Below are 17034 nucleotides of genomic sequence, written 5' to 3'. Positions count from 1 at the left end.
TGGCTACTACTGGCCTTAAGCACGGGATAGAATTATCAGTTGCTGCTGTTGTTGTTACCTGTTACACGCGAGGACATTGCGGTGTTGTAACACCACAGCGCCGGCTGTGTGTTAAATTCAAATAAAACACCAATGGTGAGGCCGGGGTGGGTCAGAAGTCAGGGCGCCGAGTAGAAAACCCGCTGAGGGCCCTGGGTTCAGATCCAGATGTCAGCCACCTGCTACTCAAACCGGGTCCTCCAGTGCAGTGAGTTGATGGTCTGAGCCCGGTCACCGATGACCGCACACAAAAAATAAAGAAACCCTGATCACGTACAATTTGGTTCTCGGCTTGGTTAATTTGGATACATTTCCTCTCTGAGAATCAAAATATCGGTCTGTCGTGTGACCGAACATCGCTCCCACGAGAAGCAGAGCGAGTTGGGGGGAAGAGCTGCCCCCCCCCCCCTATTGTGCGTGTGCGGGGCTGCGTGTCAGGCGAAAAAATTTACCCGTAAAAACAAAGTTTTTCACTATAAATCCTTTATATACGTGGCGGCTAGAGTCCTCTCGTCCTCTGGCTTGAGATGGCTGCCACCTATGGGTCAGATGATTGCCTGTCACCATTAAGCAATTGGTAAGTAAATATAAAAAAAAAATCCTAAAAAGTGTAAAATTTTGGAGAAAAAATTTCACGAAAATTCATTGCCACGCACAACGAGTCTGTGTGCAAGATGTCAGCTCGATTGGATCACGGGAAGTGGGTTAAAAAACGACCGAAAGATTTGCACGGTCGTAAGCGCGCAAGCAAGCAAGCAAGTGAACTTAATATAAAGGATTTAAAAAGATCTCAGAGCTGCCTCTGCAATCTCCACTTCCGTGGGCCGCTTCTCCTACACGAAGGGTTTGAGCCGCCCGTGCTCGAGTTTCGGGTGGACACATTGTCCAGTGATGACGTGACGCCGATTGCAGCACAAACATTCCTTCCCTTTATTAACGCTACCCCAACCCCCTCCCTTTGATGCTGCTAATCCTGCATAATGCACGGGCATAATATGACTTTGAAAACCCCCCGCTCACCTCCTACGCATTTCACAAGTAGCACTAGTCGCATTCCTGCATTTCCCATAAATATGCTAAATTCATATTCATATGCAAATTATTTTGTCAAGGCGCTCTTCCTCCTCCCTCTCAGCTTAAATAGACGCTCCAAGCCTAGGACATGTCATTCAGACTCTGTCTTATCGACAGACATGTTCTTCACCTGAGGACGGCTGCTTGCGTTGTGGCCGAAACATCGTGAGAATTATTTTATTATGTTTTATTTTTATTATTTTATTACTTCCCTTCTACGTGACTTTACTGAAAGAACCAAGAAGAAAAATAACACTGGTCAAAAAAAAAAGAACATTTTTTTCTGGCCTGGACTTTTGCAGCTGTTTTAGACTAATTTCAGGGTGCTTATTCCAAATCTGATCTCAGATTTGCTCTATCATATCTCATTTTTATGCTATCGGCATACCCCATTTTCATTGATTTTACCCGAAATTAACTCTGTCACTTATGATTGCAAGTTGTTGCGAGTCAGTGACTGCTTTAGTGTTAAAATATGGCGCTGTATTTTTAGGATAGTGTGTTTATAATATCATTTTATGTAGATATCCACATTTATTTAATATTTTTATTCTGCAGTTTTTATTGAAACTGCAATATTTGATATCTCAAAAACCTGATATGATAGACAAAAACTGATGCCAGATTTGGAATCAGCACCCCAAAATTACCTTAAAACCGTTGGAATACCTTATACCAGAAAAAGTGTGTTGACCAGTGTAATATAATCGGGATACATTTGGGAAAAATGTCATCGTCGTCAACACAACAACAACAACGCGGGGCGATCAGATCTCTGCACCAGAGCTGAGCATGATGACAACGTGATTTTTAGTGTAAGTGCCAGATTAAAACCGCTCATGAAATCGCGAATTTACACCACTTCCCCACCTCACCCCAAACCCCGGCGGGTTCACTTTGACCTCCGCCTTCCCACATCGCTGCAGCTCGTCCGCGAGCCGGAGCCACTGCGTTTGGTCGGTGTTGGCCATCTCTGTGTCAAGCCGTGAACGGCTCCCTTCATCAGACGCGGGTGCGCGCGCCGCGCACGACGCACTGGGACTCTACCTCGACGTTTCACTCCTATCGTGTGTTGTTGTTGTTTGTGTGTGTACTGTTTGTTGGTGTAACGTTCTTACCCCGTGCCCCGGCTGGACATCTGTGGAACAAATAAGCTTTAGAGCTCTTTGGATTCCTCCTGCATGATAAATACCTTATTCCGATTCTGAAATGAGGTCACTCTCGCGATACCAAATGTTGTTGTTGCGTTTTATGGAATTTCCAGGCGAGTTGGGCGTCTGTCTCAAGCGGCGACCTTGACATCGTACACTCAGCGCAGGCTCACATTGAGGGTTGAGCATCGTCACATCGCCCCCCTTAATTAATTTGGTTTCCCCTTCTCCGTTCTTCCCCCTATCCGCTCCAAATCGATCGAGTCGATCGTTGCCGCGACGTGCCATCGCCGCCTGCCGTGTCTCGCCGCGCACGCACGCGCTGGCACGCACGCCAGCAAGAATGTGCACGCGCTCACATGTATCGTCGACAGCGAAGACGACGACTAAACAACAACGAGAGGAGGCGCGGCGCGCTTTGCAGCCTTGGCACGACCACCAACTCAAAAGAGCTGAGAGTTCTAGATTATTGTCTTGTTTAATCCAGGCAGCAGAAGGACAAGGCAACTCCATAGCAGAGGGTGCTTTTGTTTTGTTCGATCGCGTAAATATAAATGTGTCGTTACATCCGCCGCCACCCGACACAGCCAATTGGCTGTGTCGGGTGGTGGCGGGTTTAACGACACATTCATATTTACGTGATCTAACCCCAAAACCCCCTCTATTATAGATAATATTGGTCGCGAAAGCCTACTATGTGTTCAACGGACAAGGCAACTGTTTAGGGGTTTCACACTTATAACGATTCGTCAGCACTGCGTGAAGCCCATCGTTGTCTACGGCCACCCGTTGTGCCCATAGGGAATTGGCGGTGGTGATCGGAACCCGCACCCCGCCCACTCTACACGGTGGGGAAAACCACGCGTCACGGGCTGATGGAGAAACAATACAAGATTCAAGTACTTTGGCTGAAGAGGCAATTCATCAGCGAGCCAAAAAAACAAACTCAACGACATTTACACGCACGCGCACACACACACACGTATAGTACATTGTGCTTGACTCACAATCACGAGGTTACGACTTCAAATCCCTGGTCCGGGCTCAAACTCAAGCCTTCTCATCTTTTCGGCGTCGGTGAAAATTTGGAAACCACTTTGCGGGAACCCAACAACAGCGGTTTGTCGTGCGGATTGACCGGCCCCCTGGAAAAGAGAGGGGAACTTCCCACACTGCCCCAGGGCCACTGCTAGACAATGAATGCCGTCTCATCACGAATTTGTAACGGAGAGACACCGCTCTGACCTTTTGACCGCTGACAACGATGGGCTGCTCACGAAAAAAGTATCCACGAGAATTCGGTGCGAACGTCGGCGGAGCAAGCAAACTCTGCCTCGTTGCTCACTTCGGCGGAGGGAGATGCGTCCGAATCACGTTTCCCTCCGCCCCTGGAAACATCGTGCTAAAGACATTGATTCGTAATCAGAACGTCAACGTGTAAATGCGCTGCTGCGGAGGCCCCAGGAGGATGAACCACAACCGAGAGGGAGAGGCAACAGCCATGCGGTGCGCCGGCATCAACTCCCCGCCACCCCCCCACCTCCTCCACCAAGCTCTGCGGACCTCTATATATTAAGATGCTATTGGCCAATTAATGTCTAGATATTATTTGTTGCACACAGCGACGCCTAAGGCCAGACTGTTAAGCAATTTTTTTAATTAATACCCCCCTCTCTCCCTCCCCCCAACCTGACTTTACTCATTTTGCGTTCGCTATTAGGCGAATCGCTGCAAGATGTCGTGTTTACATAGTAGCGAGATGTGTGCAATTAACCCATTAAGTAAGCAAGCCGCGGCGCTACGGCTGCGAAGACAAAGCGACAATTATGGGTCTGACGGGTCATCACCGCTCCGTATCCCACGCGACGTAACGAGGGCTTCGTTTGCATCAGCCGTAGCCGCCCGAACTCCGAGGGAAAATATTCCCCCCGCCAATAACATGCGCGGAGACCACGGCCCCCGGTTGCGCAACGGCCCGCAACCGGTTGCAAAGCCGTCCGTTGCACGCAACCGAGTTGCGCAACCGATCGCCGCCGAAATGTTGGGGCGACCGGGCTTAACGAACAACAAAAAACACTCAACACATTTGTCACGAACACTGCCCTAAAAGGAAAACGTGTATATATGTATGGTAAAGTCACGTAGAAGGGAAGTAATAAAATAATAAAAATAAAACATAAAATAAAATAATTCTCACGACGTTTCGGCTACAACGCAAGCAGACGTCTTCAGGTGAAGAATGAGACACTGCCAAGCTAGGAGCTTATATATAAGCTGGGTTGGAGGTGGAAGAAGAGCGCCTTAACAAAAAGAATGTGCATATGAAGAGGAATTTAGCATATTCATATGCACATTATTTTTGTTAAGGTGCTCTTCCACCTCCAACCCAGCTTATATATAAGCTCCAAGCTTGGTAGTGTCTCATTCTTCACCTGAAGACGGCTGCTTGCGTTGTAGCCGAAACGTCGTGAGAATTATTTTATTTTATTATGTTTTATTTTTATTATTTTATTACTTCCCTTCTACGTGACTTTACCGAAAGAACCAAGAAGATGAATCCCTGCGGTCACGAAAGCTTTAAATCGAAAAATATATATGTATGTATTATAATTAACGTCCCTTGTCTCAGAACGGGGCAATGTGTTGTGCTTCGTGTACCACCGCCAACGCGGCGTTCTTGTTCAATTGACCGAGGTGTTTTTGTGCAAAATATCGACGGCGATCGCGGGATAAGAGAGCATCTTTTTCGCGTTCTCTGCAGCGAGTGGTTTACGCAGAAATATCGGTGGCGAAATAACGTCGTGTTTTTTTAAAGTGTTTGATTTTCTTCCGAATATAATATAGCATTTAAATAAGCAATCTGTTAATAAGCCGTAATGAATTGCAAGTCTTGTTCTGCTAAAAGATACTCCATTGCTAATGGAAACATTAACATTCAGGCACGCATCCCACACACGTAACATGACTCTGTCATCCCCCTATCTACATCAGCTCACACCTCCCGTAAACCACGTGACTTCTTTGTGCCCCCCACCGACTACCCCCCCCCCCCCACTCTGAATACCCTCCCAACTCTCCACCCACTGTGAAAACAGAGGCCATTCGTTTTGCCTCGCACGGTCACACCCAGGCGATTTATCGCGGCTTCCTCTTTGTCTAATCACATCGCAGAGGTCGCAAACGGGGTTTGATTGCTTACCCGTACCCGTACCCGGCCGAACCAGGGTCGCAAACGGGTACCCGTACCCGGGTAGGGTACGGGTATCGGGTACCTGATTGCGACCTCTGGGATGAAGCCATGTTGCAGGCGCGGGTGGGTTGATTCTAGGAACTTGAATTGTGAGAAGAGACAAGACGTTGGGAAATGAGTGACAAACGGTTACTCACCAGTGACTCACGGCCTACCCGTACCCGGCCGCACCAGGGTCACAAACGGGTACGAGTAGCCGGGTATCGGGTAGGGTACGGGTATCGGGTACCCGGTTGCGACCTCTGTCACATCGTTACGCTCACGGTCTCGAACATTTAACGCTGTAGGGGCGTTCACGGCGCTTGTCAAGGGGGCCCCAATTCGTAGCTTTGACCACGTGGGGGGGGGGGGGGGGGCAAGGCACCCCCTGCACCCCGCTTCCTCCGCTCTCCATCATCACCATCACCAACCCTCTCATCATCCCTGACGTCTTGGCCCGGTCACTCCTTCTCCTCCCCCTCCCCTTCCTGCCCGGCGCTCCTCCTCCTCATCCACCTCCTCTCCCCCTGCTGCTGCTGCTCATCTCGTGCCGTGCTCGGGTTGTCCATTGTGGGGACTTCTGCCCCAAGCCTCCCTTCTCTTTTCCCGTAAATGATATCCGTGACTCGACTCCACTACCCGTGGTGTCGCCACACGGGTGCAGGGTTGTACTGTATATAGTTTAGCAACAATACCACGCGAGAAATGCGCCGCTTCCGGACTCTGGAGATCACCTGGAGAAGATTCCAGGCACGCGTTGACAACGATGGCGAACAAGTGGAGACTCTTTGACTTTCTGAGGCTTTTAACATCACATATGTCTACTCTTAGTTCTTTCGGTAAAGTCACGTAGGTAAAAAATGAAATTTAAATTAATAAATAATAAAATAATACAATCACGACGTTTCGGAGGCAACACAAGTCTCCGTCATCAGGTGGGACCGTCACAGCCAGATTTGCTGCATCAAGTGAGGCAGGGATTCAAGATGCAAGCTCTTAAATACAAGTAAATTTTAATTTCATTTTTACCTACGTGACTTTACCGAAAGAACTAAGAGTATGAATCCTTGCAGTCACGAAAGCTTCAAATCTAGAATTACATATGTCATCATGTTACAGTGTAATAGCTGTTATTTTTCTATTAGAAACGATAGTCCCATATAAGTGTTTGGGAAAAAAAAATTAAGCACCATGCATATGCTGTCATTGCATCGTCACCATTTTAAAAATTTATTTTAAATGAATATCGCAATTTATTTTCTCACTATTTTGTCAACAATCGGTGAACGTAATAACGTATCAGCTCAGTTGGTAGAGTGTGGGCTTTCAATTATGAAAGCGTGAGTTCAACTCACGGCCGCGGGGTGGCCTCGGGCACCCCATCATCATCAACATCATCATCTTGATTTAAAGCTTTCGTGACTGCAGGGATTCATCTTCTTGGTTCTTTCGGTAAAGTCACGTAGAAGGGAAATAATAAAATAATACAAATAAAACATAATAAAATTTCGATTTAAAGCTTTCGTGACTGCAGGGATTCATCTTCTTGGTTCTTTCGATAAAGTCACTTAAAAGGGAAATAATAAAATAATACAAATAAAACATAATAAAATTTCGATTTAAAGCTTTCGTGACTGCAGGGATTCATCTTCTTGGTTCTTTCGGTAAAGTCACGTAGAAGGGAAATAATAAAATAATAAAAATAAAACATAAAATTTCGATTTAAAGCTTTTGTGACTGCAGGGATCACATTCTTGGTTCTTTCGGTAAAGTCACGTAGAAGGGAAATAATACAATAATATAAATATTAAAAAAATACAAATTATCACGACGTTGCGACTGCAACACAAGCAATCGTCATCAAGTGTGAGACACGGACAGTGAGTGGAAACGGAACGCGATTGGTAAAAACGTACGTTTGTTGTTTGTTTGTTTGGGGTCAGGCCGCGTAATGAACGGGCCGTGTTTGCGCTGTGAAACCCTCCACCACCCGACGCAGGCGAAAGGCGTCACGAGTGTCCGGCAGGCCGAGGGCTGTCGCCTGAGGCTTCTGCGTGGTGAGTCGGGAGGACGCGGCTCTCCGCCGGGGTTCGACTCGATTCGATACGCGACGCTTTGCCCGAAACTGCGTCAAGCATCCTAGATTTGAAGCTTTCGTGACTGCAAGGATTCATATTCTTAGGTTTTTTTCGGTAAAGTCACGTAGGTAAAAAATTTAAATTAATAAAAGTAAAATAAATAAAAATCACGACGTTTCTCTCACTTGATACAGCTATCGTGCTGTGACGGTTCCACCTTAAGACGGAGGCTTGTGTTTGCCTCCGAAACGTCGTGATTTTTATTTTACTTTTATTAATTTTAATTTTTTACCTACGTGACTTTACCGAAAAAACCTAAGAATATGCGTCAAGCATCCTCATGCGAGAGGCCAGGGGGACATCGGACTCACGTCGGGTTGCGCAAAGCGACGTTGCAGATGAACAATAATAGGGATAATTATCGACGAAATAATTGCGGTGAGGCAGTTGAATTGTTTAAAGATCGCCGTTCGACGGCACGACACTGCGCATCTGACCATCAACATATCAGCCCGGAGCGAATTGAACGCCCACAACGCAGCTAAGTATTTGTGCACAGATTAAAGCCACGTAGTTAGAAATAAAACAAATTACGACGTTTCGATCGCAACACAAGCGGTCGTCATCTGGCAAAGGAGTCAGCCTCTAAAGGCCAACTGTTTGTAAGGGTTTGTGGATGGGCGTAGCCCAAGTGTATCAACAACACCAGAAGCACGGGCGGTGCATGAGTGCCAATGCAGCAACAATGCCAATGCAGCAACAATTCCAATGCAGCAACAATGTCAATGCAGCAACAATTCCAATGCAGCAACAATGCCAATGCAGCAACAATGCCAATGCAGCAACAATTCCAATGCAGCAACAATGTCAATGTAACAACAATTCCAATGCAGCAACAATGCCAATGCAGCAACAATGCCAATGCAGCAACAATGCCAATGCAGCAACAATGCCAATGCAGCAACAATGCCAATGCAGCAACAATGCCAATGCAGCAACAATGCCAATGCAGCAACAATGTCAATGCAGCAACAATGCCAATGCAGCAACAATGCCAATGCAGCAACAATGCCAATGCAGCAACAATGCCAATGCAGCAACAATGCCAATGCAGCAACAATGTCAATGCAGCAACAATGCCAATGCAGCAACAATGCCAATGCAGCAACAATGCCAATGCAGCAACAATGCCAATGCAGCAACAATGCCAATGCAGCAACAATGTCAATGCAGCAACAATGCCAATGCAGCAACAATGCCAAACGCTGGGGATGCGGGGGGAAATTAACTCGGAAAAATAGACAAGTACCCGGCAGACATGATGGAACAACCATAACCAGTGAAGGTTTCACCTGGTTAATAACAGCTTCAAATCAAGAATGTTTAGGCATTGAGGCCACAACACCCCCACCACCACCACCACCACCCCCGCCACCACCGCCACCACCGCCACCGCCGCCACCGCCACCACCACCGCCGCCACCACCCCCACCACCACCGCCACCACCCCCACCACCACCGCCAACACCCCCACCACCACCGCCACCACCACCCCCACCACCACCACCCCCAACACCGCCACCACCACCACCACCCCCAACACCGCCACCACCACCACCACCACCACCACCCCCACCACCGCCACCACCACCACCACCCCCACCACCACCACCACCCCCACCACCCCCCCCACCACCACCCCCACCACCCCCACCACCACCACCACCCCCACCACCACCACCCCCACCACCCCCACCACCACCACCACCCCCACCACCCCCCCCACCACCACCACCACCCCCACCACCCCCCCCACCACCACCACCACCACCCCCACCACCACCACCCCCACCACCACCACCCCCACCACCGCCACCACCACCACCACCGCCGCCGCAGCGCGTGGGTCCATCAGAGCGCCGCGGGCCCCCTTCGGACGCGAGCGAGCGCACGGCTCGACGATTTGACCGCACGGCGCCAAAGTAACAAAAAAAAAGCGAAGACACGAACCCGCCGCCCGCAACGTCATCCACCGCTCGATGGTGGCGAGCGGCACGCGCGCGGCCACACCCCCGAAGCGTCGATTGATCGCTCGCGCGCGCGCTCACGACGACGAGGAGCTACGGCCCCCCGGCCCCCCAGCCCCCCTCTCCATCGCCGTCATCGGCGTCGTCTGCGTAAAAACGTTCAAACGCCCAGATGAATTTCAACCGCGTCTCAGCGGCGAAGGAGCACGATTCCCCGAAGCGCTCGCCACAACTACAATTTGTGACTTCATTTCGCGTTTCTCAACGGCGAATTCCTGAAACGAACGAATTTTCTACTCCCCCCCCCGCCTGCCCCGCCCCGCCCGCCCGCCCCCCGAGAATTTTTCAGGTTTTGTTGCAAACGTTCAGGCCTTTATCCTCGTTAATGTTTTGTACGTCTTCCATTGAAGACAAACGTGTGGCACACTCCGCACGGAGCTCTGCTCGGATGAAAGAAGAGAGCATCTATGATACACAGTGTACACACAACACACACAACACACACAACACATACAACACACACAACACACACAACACATACAACACACACAACACATGCACGCGGGAACGCCACCGACTCTGCAGACCAGGATCACTGTCATCAACCCCGTGAAAGGGTTTCGCTCCGTGTCTATGCAGTGCGTTATACGCAAATAAATTACCTTGAATGCTATGACATATATATATATCTCATGGTGCGCACGTGTTTAAAGTAATATACGTACGGTACAGAACTTCAGAGGATGTGGATTTTACATTTCATAGAGAAATTGTCAACTTACGGAGGATTTACCTTCCATGAACTCAGCAGTTGCATGACACCAGGGAATGGTTCTTGTTTATAGGAAATAATATCATCCTTATTGAGTCTCAAGACTCGTTTTTTCAGGAGGGTCCTGCCAGGTTTTCGCTGCGCGGGATGGACGATGCTACTCAGTGTGATACCCAATTGAGTAATGTGCAGGTCATTTGTAAGCCTTGGGGTATTTGCCAAATACCAATTACAATGTTTGTCTTTCATTTTTTACAGCTATGGAAGAGAAACCCGAGAATCCGGAGGAACCCCACACACAACAGTGAGAGAATGTTCAAACTCCACACACACTGACTCACACACTCACTCACACACTCTGCAGGACAGGCAAATAACACACTAGATCCACACTCACACACTCACTCACTCACACACTCTGCAGGACAGGCAAATAACATACTAACTTCACACTCACTCACACTCTCTGTAGGACATGTAAATAACACGCTGACTCCACACTCTCACACTCACTCACACACTCTGCAGGATAGGTAAATAACACACTAGATCCACACTCACACACTCACTCACTCACACACTCTGCAGGACAGGCAAATAACATACTAACTTCACACTCACTCACACTCTCTGTAGGACATGTAAATAACACGCTGACTCCACACTCTCACACTCACTCACACACTCTGCAGGATAGGTAAATAACACACTAGATCCACACTCTCACACTCACTCACACTCTCTGTAGGACAGGTAAATAACACACTAGATCCACACTCTCACACTCACTCACACTCTCTGTAGGACAGGTAAATAACACACTAGATCCACACTCACACACTCGCTCACACTCTCTGCAGGACAGGTAAATAGGAGATGTTAACAACCTCGCCTGGTATACAGGAGGTCGTGGGTTCGAACCCTACCCTGCCGCCTGCAGCTGTATATTTGGAGTTTGCGTGTCTCTCTCATCATCATCATCACGGTGACTAGGAGATGTTAACAACCTCGCCTGGTATACAGGAGGTCGTGGGTTCGAACCCTACCCTGCCGCCTGCAGCTGTATATTTGGAGTTTGCGTGTCTCTCTCATCATCATCATCACGGTGACTAGGAGATGTTAACAACCTCGCCTGGTATACAGGAGGTCGTGGGTTCGAACCCTACCCTGCCGCCTGCAGCTGTATATTTGGAGTTTGCGTGTCTCTCTCTCATCATCATCATCACGGTGACTAGGAGATGTTAACAACCTCGCCTGGTATACAGGAGGTTGTGGGTTCGAACCCTACCCTGCCGCCTGCAGCTGTATATTTGGAGTTTGCGCGCCGTTTCCCTCTCACCCGTGGTCGCGTCGATTTTTCTCCGGCTCCACTGGTTTCCACCCCCCCCCCTCTCATCTACATTGAGAATCAACGTCACGCGTTTATAGTGTTTGGCGACTGCTATGAATTTGCCACGTGATGTCGGTAAGCTTCTTCGTCATCCGTGATGGCCAGGTCGCTTCTAAACTACGCTACCATACAGGGTGCTTCAAAAAATGCGAACACTTATATGGGACTCTCGTGTTTAATGGGAAACTAACGGATAATACTACGCTGTAACGTGATGACAAATGTAACGTTAATAGCTTCAAAAAGTCAACGAGTCTCCCCTTGTCAACGCGTGCCTGGAATCTTCTCCAGGTGGTCTTCAGAGCCCGGAGGAGGCAGATTTCTTGCGTGGTATTGTAGCAAATGCTCAGAAGTGTTGAATACAATTTTTGAAGCACCCTGTTAAAGTAGTAGTCAAGTGGGGCCTTAACCCGGTAAACAAAGACAAATTTTTTTTATATTCTTGGTTCTTTCGGTAAAGTCACGTAGAAGGGAAAAAATAAAATAATAAAAATAAAAAACAATAAAATCCAATCAATTATTGCAATCAATGATTGCTTGTGTTGCAGTCGAAACGTCGCGATAATTTGTATTGTTTATTATTTTTATTATTTTCTTATTTCCCTTCTACGTGACTTCACCGAAAGAACCAAGAATATGAATCCCTGCAGTCACGAAAGCTTTAAATCAAAATAATTTCTTTTTTGTTTGATGGTTTAGGGCAGGGGTCGGCAACCAAATAACAAGAAGAGCCATTTCTTTCCAATTCGGTACAAAATTCAGTATTTCAAGAGCCGCAATGCATCTGAGTACATACTGTACATACGTACATATCGTCAAGAAGCAGCCCGCAAAGAGCCGCATGCGGCTCCGGAGCCGTAGGTTGCCGACCCCTGGTTTAGGGTGACGGTCAGTAGGGGAGCCCTCCCAGCCGCACGCGGCTCCACGCGGCTCCACGCGGCTCCACGGGTTGTCTGTGAGGCACGGCAACCACGCACTGGTTCATTCGCTCGCCACCTCCGAGAATCGACCGATTCGCATGATCCCAGATCGCGAGGCCATCCCGGGAAACAATCACTCCCGTTTCGTCGCATCGCACTCACGGCCGCTTGTTCTGTATCGTCTGGCTCATTCTCTATTGTCTCTCTATTGTCTATTGTGTCATTGTCTGTCTTTTGTCTATTGTCTGTCTATTGTCTCATTGTCTATTGTCTGTCTATTGTCTGGCTCATTGTCTATTGTCCATTGTCTGTCTATTGTCTCTTTGTCTATTGTCTCATTGTCCCATTGTCTGTCTATTGTCTCATTGTCTATTGTCTGTCTTGTCTATTGTCTGTCTATTGTCTGTTGTGATTGTTCTGGCTCGATGTTAGTTGTCTCACGTGCTGTACTTTGTCCGGTCTCACTCCTACTGTCTCATTTGTTCGATCTCGTTTGGCGCTGTTGGGCTCGTGGGCTTTGTCTCTCGTTCCCGTCAGCCGTCTCCATTTGTGTTGTGCGTGTCACCTTGCGCAAATAACTTGTATACGTTTATATTGTTCAGATCTGGTTTCCACGCTTTTCTGTTTGCACCGTCTCATTCGTCTCTTGCATCTGCACGCTGTCCCGTCGAATCATTTGTGCCATTTGTCTCTTCTCAGCTCCGTCGCTTAAAATGTTCCCCTCACTCGTTCGGATTCCCCCTCGTATCGAGTTGCGTCACGTGGGTCCTTTCTCGGTTTTTCTTTTCCCTTACCCGTCTCCGTTGTAGCTTTGTTCACTCGAATTGGCATCAACACATCGTGCGCATCTCATGTTGCGCGTCATCTCCCACGCATCATTTGAGCGGTGAAATGTGATTGCTTTCGGAGTGGGGGGGGGGGAGGGGGGTGATGCGGCCGAGCGCCGCTTTGTTGTCACGGAGGCTCGCGGTGCGAACCTGGCGGCCGCCCCGGTTAGTACTTGCGGCGCGCGGATCGTGAACCGCAAAACAACAAAGCGCCGCCTGCTTGACAGCGGGACGTTACGGATCCCGTGAGTGGACCACGTGTTGCCGGCGTCACGGTTCCACCGTTTTTGCCGAAATCTGTAAAACGACACCCCCCTTGGTACTTTCACAACGGGGCTGGGGGGAGGTAGGGGGGGCAGGAGCCACACCGCGACATCGTCGTCGTCGCGACATCGCCCCCCTCGAATGCCGAACAACCGCAGGCTTTACCCGTCCGTGAGACGCGGCGCGATTAGCCCTGCGCTGCGAGAATGGCGCCGACTCTGAAACGTAACGGCGGATGATGACGAATTGAACCTCGCCACATTTGCCTGTAGGAGAAACCCGCTCCCCTCCCTTTCCTTAGGATGAGCCCCAAACTTCCCGCTCCGGATTACTTTTTGACCGACTGTGTCCGCAGCTCCCGCAAAACAACTTTCCGTGTCTTCTTGGTTCTTTCGGTAAAGTCACGTAGAAGGGAAGTAATAAAATAATAAAAATGAAACATAATAAAATAATTCTCGCGACGTTTCGGCCACAACGCAAGCAGCCGTCCTCAGGTGAAGACCAGGTCTGTCGGGGAGACAGCGTCTACGTGACTTTACCGAAAGAACCAAGAAGATGAATCCCTGCAGTCATGAAAGCTTTAAATCGAAATTTAACTTTCCGTGTGTCCTCCAACGGCTTGCTCCACGGGCCTCCTCAGCATCCTCGTCCACCATCTCCGTGTCCTCCCTCATTTCTCTCAACGTCCAACTCCAGCTCCTGGACGTTCCTCTTCAACTTCCTATTCTCATCTCCTCCTCCCTGGCCCCTTCTGCCTTCCCGGCATCTCCTCCGCCGTCCGTTTCCCTCCGCGTCTTCCCCGATCTTACGAAACCCTACGGCGTGGGCACAGCGGCGGCCGCGTCGTTCGCCGCTCGTTTGCGGAGGCTCGCGGCTTGTATCCGACAGGCCACCCTGGTTATTGCTGCGGGCGTATGAACCGTTAAAAACAATAAAAAAATTATGCTAATAATAATTATAAAAAAATAAACATTAAAAAAAACACGCGCCACATGCTGCACTCACAGCGGCCGTTCAAAGATCCACGCGGCGTCGTTCCGAAGAGAGTATGACTCGTTGTAGGTTTTTACCCTTTAAACTGGTACAAAACTGACACCTTTATACAAGGCATCATGTTTGCAATAACCACAACACAAGCAGTCAAAATGCAAACAAAAAGAAACAACTCGGATGATGGTAATGATATGCACTGTCCTTGAAGTTGATTGGTCCACACCCGAGACATCTAAGGAAAGCTGTCTCGGGTGTGGACCAATCAACTTCAAGGACAGTGCATATCATTACCATTATCAGAGTTGTTTCTTTTTGTTTGCATTTTGACTGCTTGTGTTGTGGTTATTGCAAACATGGTGCCTTGTATAAAGGTGTCAGTTTTTGTACCAGTTGAAAGGGTAAAAACCTACTACTGTATTTTGCCACTGGTAAAGGAGTTCTTATAGTGTATAAGAGTATGACTCGTTTGAGACTACGCACACGAACACACACGAACACACACGCGCACACACACACGGCAGCGTCGCTCTCTTGCCGTGAAACTCTGCCCGCGAATCACGGCGCCTTCGCGAGAGCCTTGTGCTATAGGAGCGGCGTGTATACCGACCGCTCTGAATCGTTATCGAAGCAGGGTGCCTTCGTTTTCGTCACCTGCGTCTGCTGCAAGTCATCATGTACCACCGCCTCTACGTAAATTTCAGATTGTTAATTTTGGTCTCGTTTTCCCGAATGTTATCCCGGTTGTGCCATCGGCGCCACGCGACGAAGAATACATTCGCAACCCTCCACAGAGCAGAGAGGGCCCATCGCTCTGCGCGTCATAGAGCGGCCCGCGGAAGGCGATGTCGGCGGACCTACTTCCGAGGTCCGTTCATCAAGTGACCTCTCATCCACTTTTCCCACACGCCCCGCTCTCAGGGGTCTTCATCGCGTGGCCAGACCAAAACTAAAAAAAGGAAGATTCTCAGAGTATTTGCCAAATGATGCGATGCGGATTCTACTTCTTTTTTTTACATTCACCGGCGAGCGAGCTGAGGCCAAGTCAAGCTGCCTTCGCGACTTCTCTCCCTCTTGTTCCATCACCCTTGTTCTCATTCTCTCCCCTCCCACCTTCCTGGCCACCACAGAGTCTCTCCCTGTCCCCCCATCCCCCCGCTGCCCCCCGTTCATTCCTCCTCCATCTCTTCTTTCGTTTTCTCACCGCTCCCACCGCCACCCTCTTCATTTCCTGCTCTTCCCCACCGCCCTCCACCTCCTTTTGTGATCCGCGCTTCCAAACGCAACCGAAAGTAAATAAAACGACGGTGCCGATAAATTCGACCGTGTGTTTTGTTGTTGTTGTCCCGTTTGAAACGTGTGTGTCTGTGTGTTTAAATGTCGGCGGTTGATTGACGTTACGCTGATTCGTCGGCACGCCGCTCCCCTGCCTGGATCCTTGGTCGCGCCGCGCGTCTGGGAGCCGCTCACCTGCAAAGTGAATCAGCACGCACGCAGACACAGATCCCCCGTGTAGCCTTCAACAGTGCTGTTAGCGAGCAACTATTAAGACCGGCACGGCACACGATGGGGGTGGGGTGGGCCAGCAACCACGCCTGGCCGCCTTTGTCTCCCCAGTGGCGATGTTTACTACACACCGCACCGGGTACTCATAATTTGAGGCTGAGTCGACCTAGGGGAGGCCCAGGACCGCTTCAGATAATCGTCACTGGTGTTTGCCGTGAGCGGGAATCGAACCCGGGTCGCCAGGTTCGTAGCGCAGCGCGCTAACCGCTACACCACCGCTCCCCACAAAACACACGCACACGCACTCACACATGCACACACAAAAGACAAAGATCCCCCCTATAGCCTGAACAGACTGTCGGGGCAAGTGCTTTGAGCGAGCACCTATACTCTTTGGTTCTTCCGGTAAAATAAAATAAAACATTTTATTTTCTACCCACGTGACTTTACCGAAAGAACCAAAGAGTATGGATTCCTGCAGTCACGAAAGCTTCAAATCAAGACTGAGCGAGCGCCTATCAATCAAGGTGGGCACGGCACACGAGGGGGTGTGTGTCCAGCACCACGCACGCACACACACGCGCCAAAGTCGCCATCTCGCGGCTTGCCAGGGTAGGGCAAGCCAGCCAGCAGGGCAGAGGTCGCAAACGGGTTTTGATTCCTTACCCGTACCCGTACCCGGCCGCACCAGGGTTGCAAATGGGTACCCGTACCCGTACCCTACCCGAAATGAGTGACAAACGGTGACTCACCAGTGACTCACGACC

Source organism: Lampetra planeri, chromosome 27, assembly GCF_965212315.1.
Source record: "Lampetra planeri chromosome 27, kcLamPlan1.2.h2, whole genome shotgun sequence".
Lineage (NCBI taxonomy): Eukaryota > Metazoa > Chordata > Hyperoartia > Petromyzontiformes > Petromyzontidae > Lampetra > Lampetra planeri.
Note: the sequence above shows the minus strand (reverse complement) of the source record.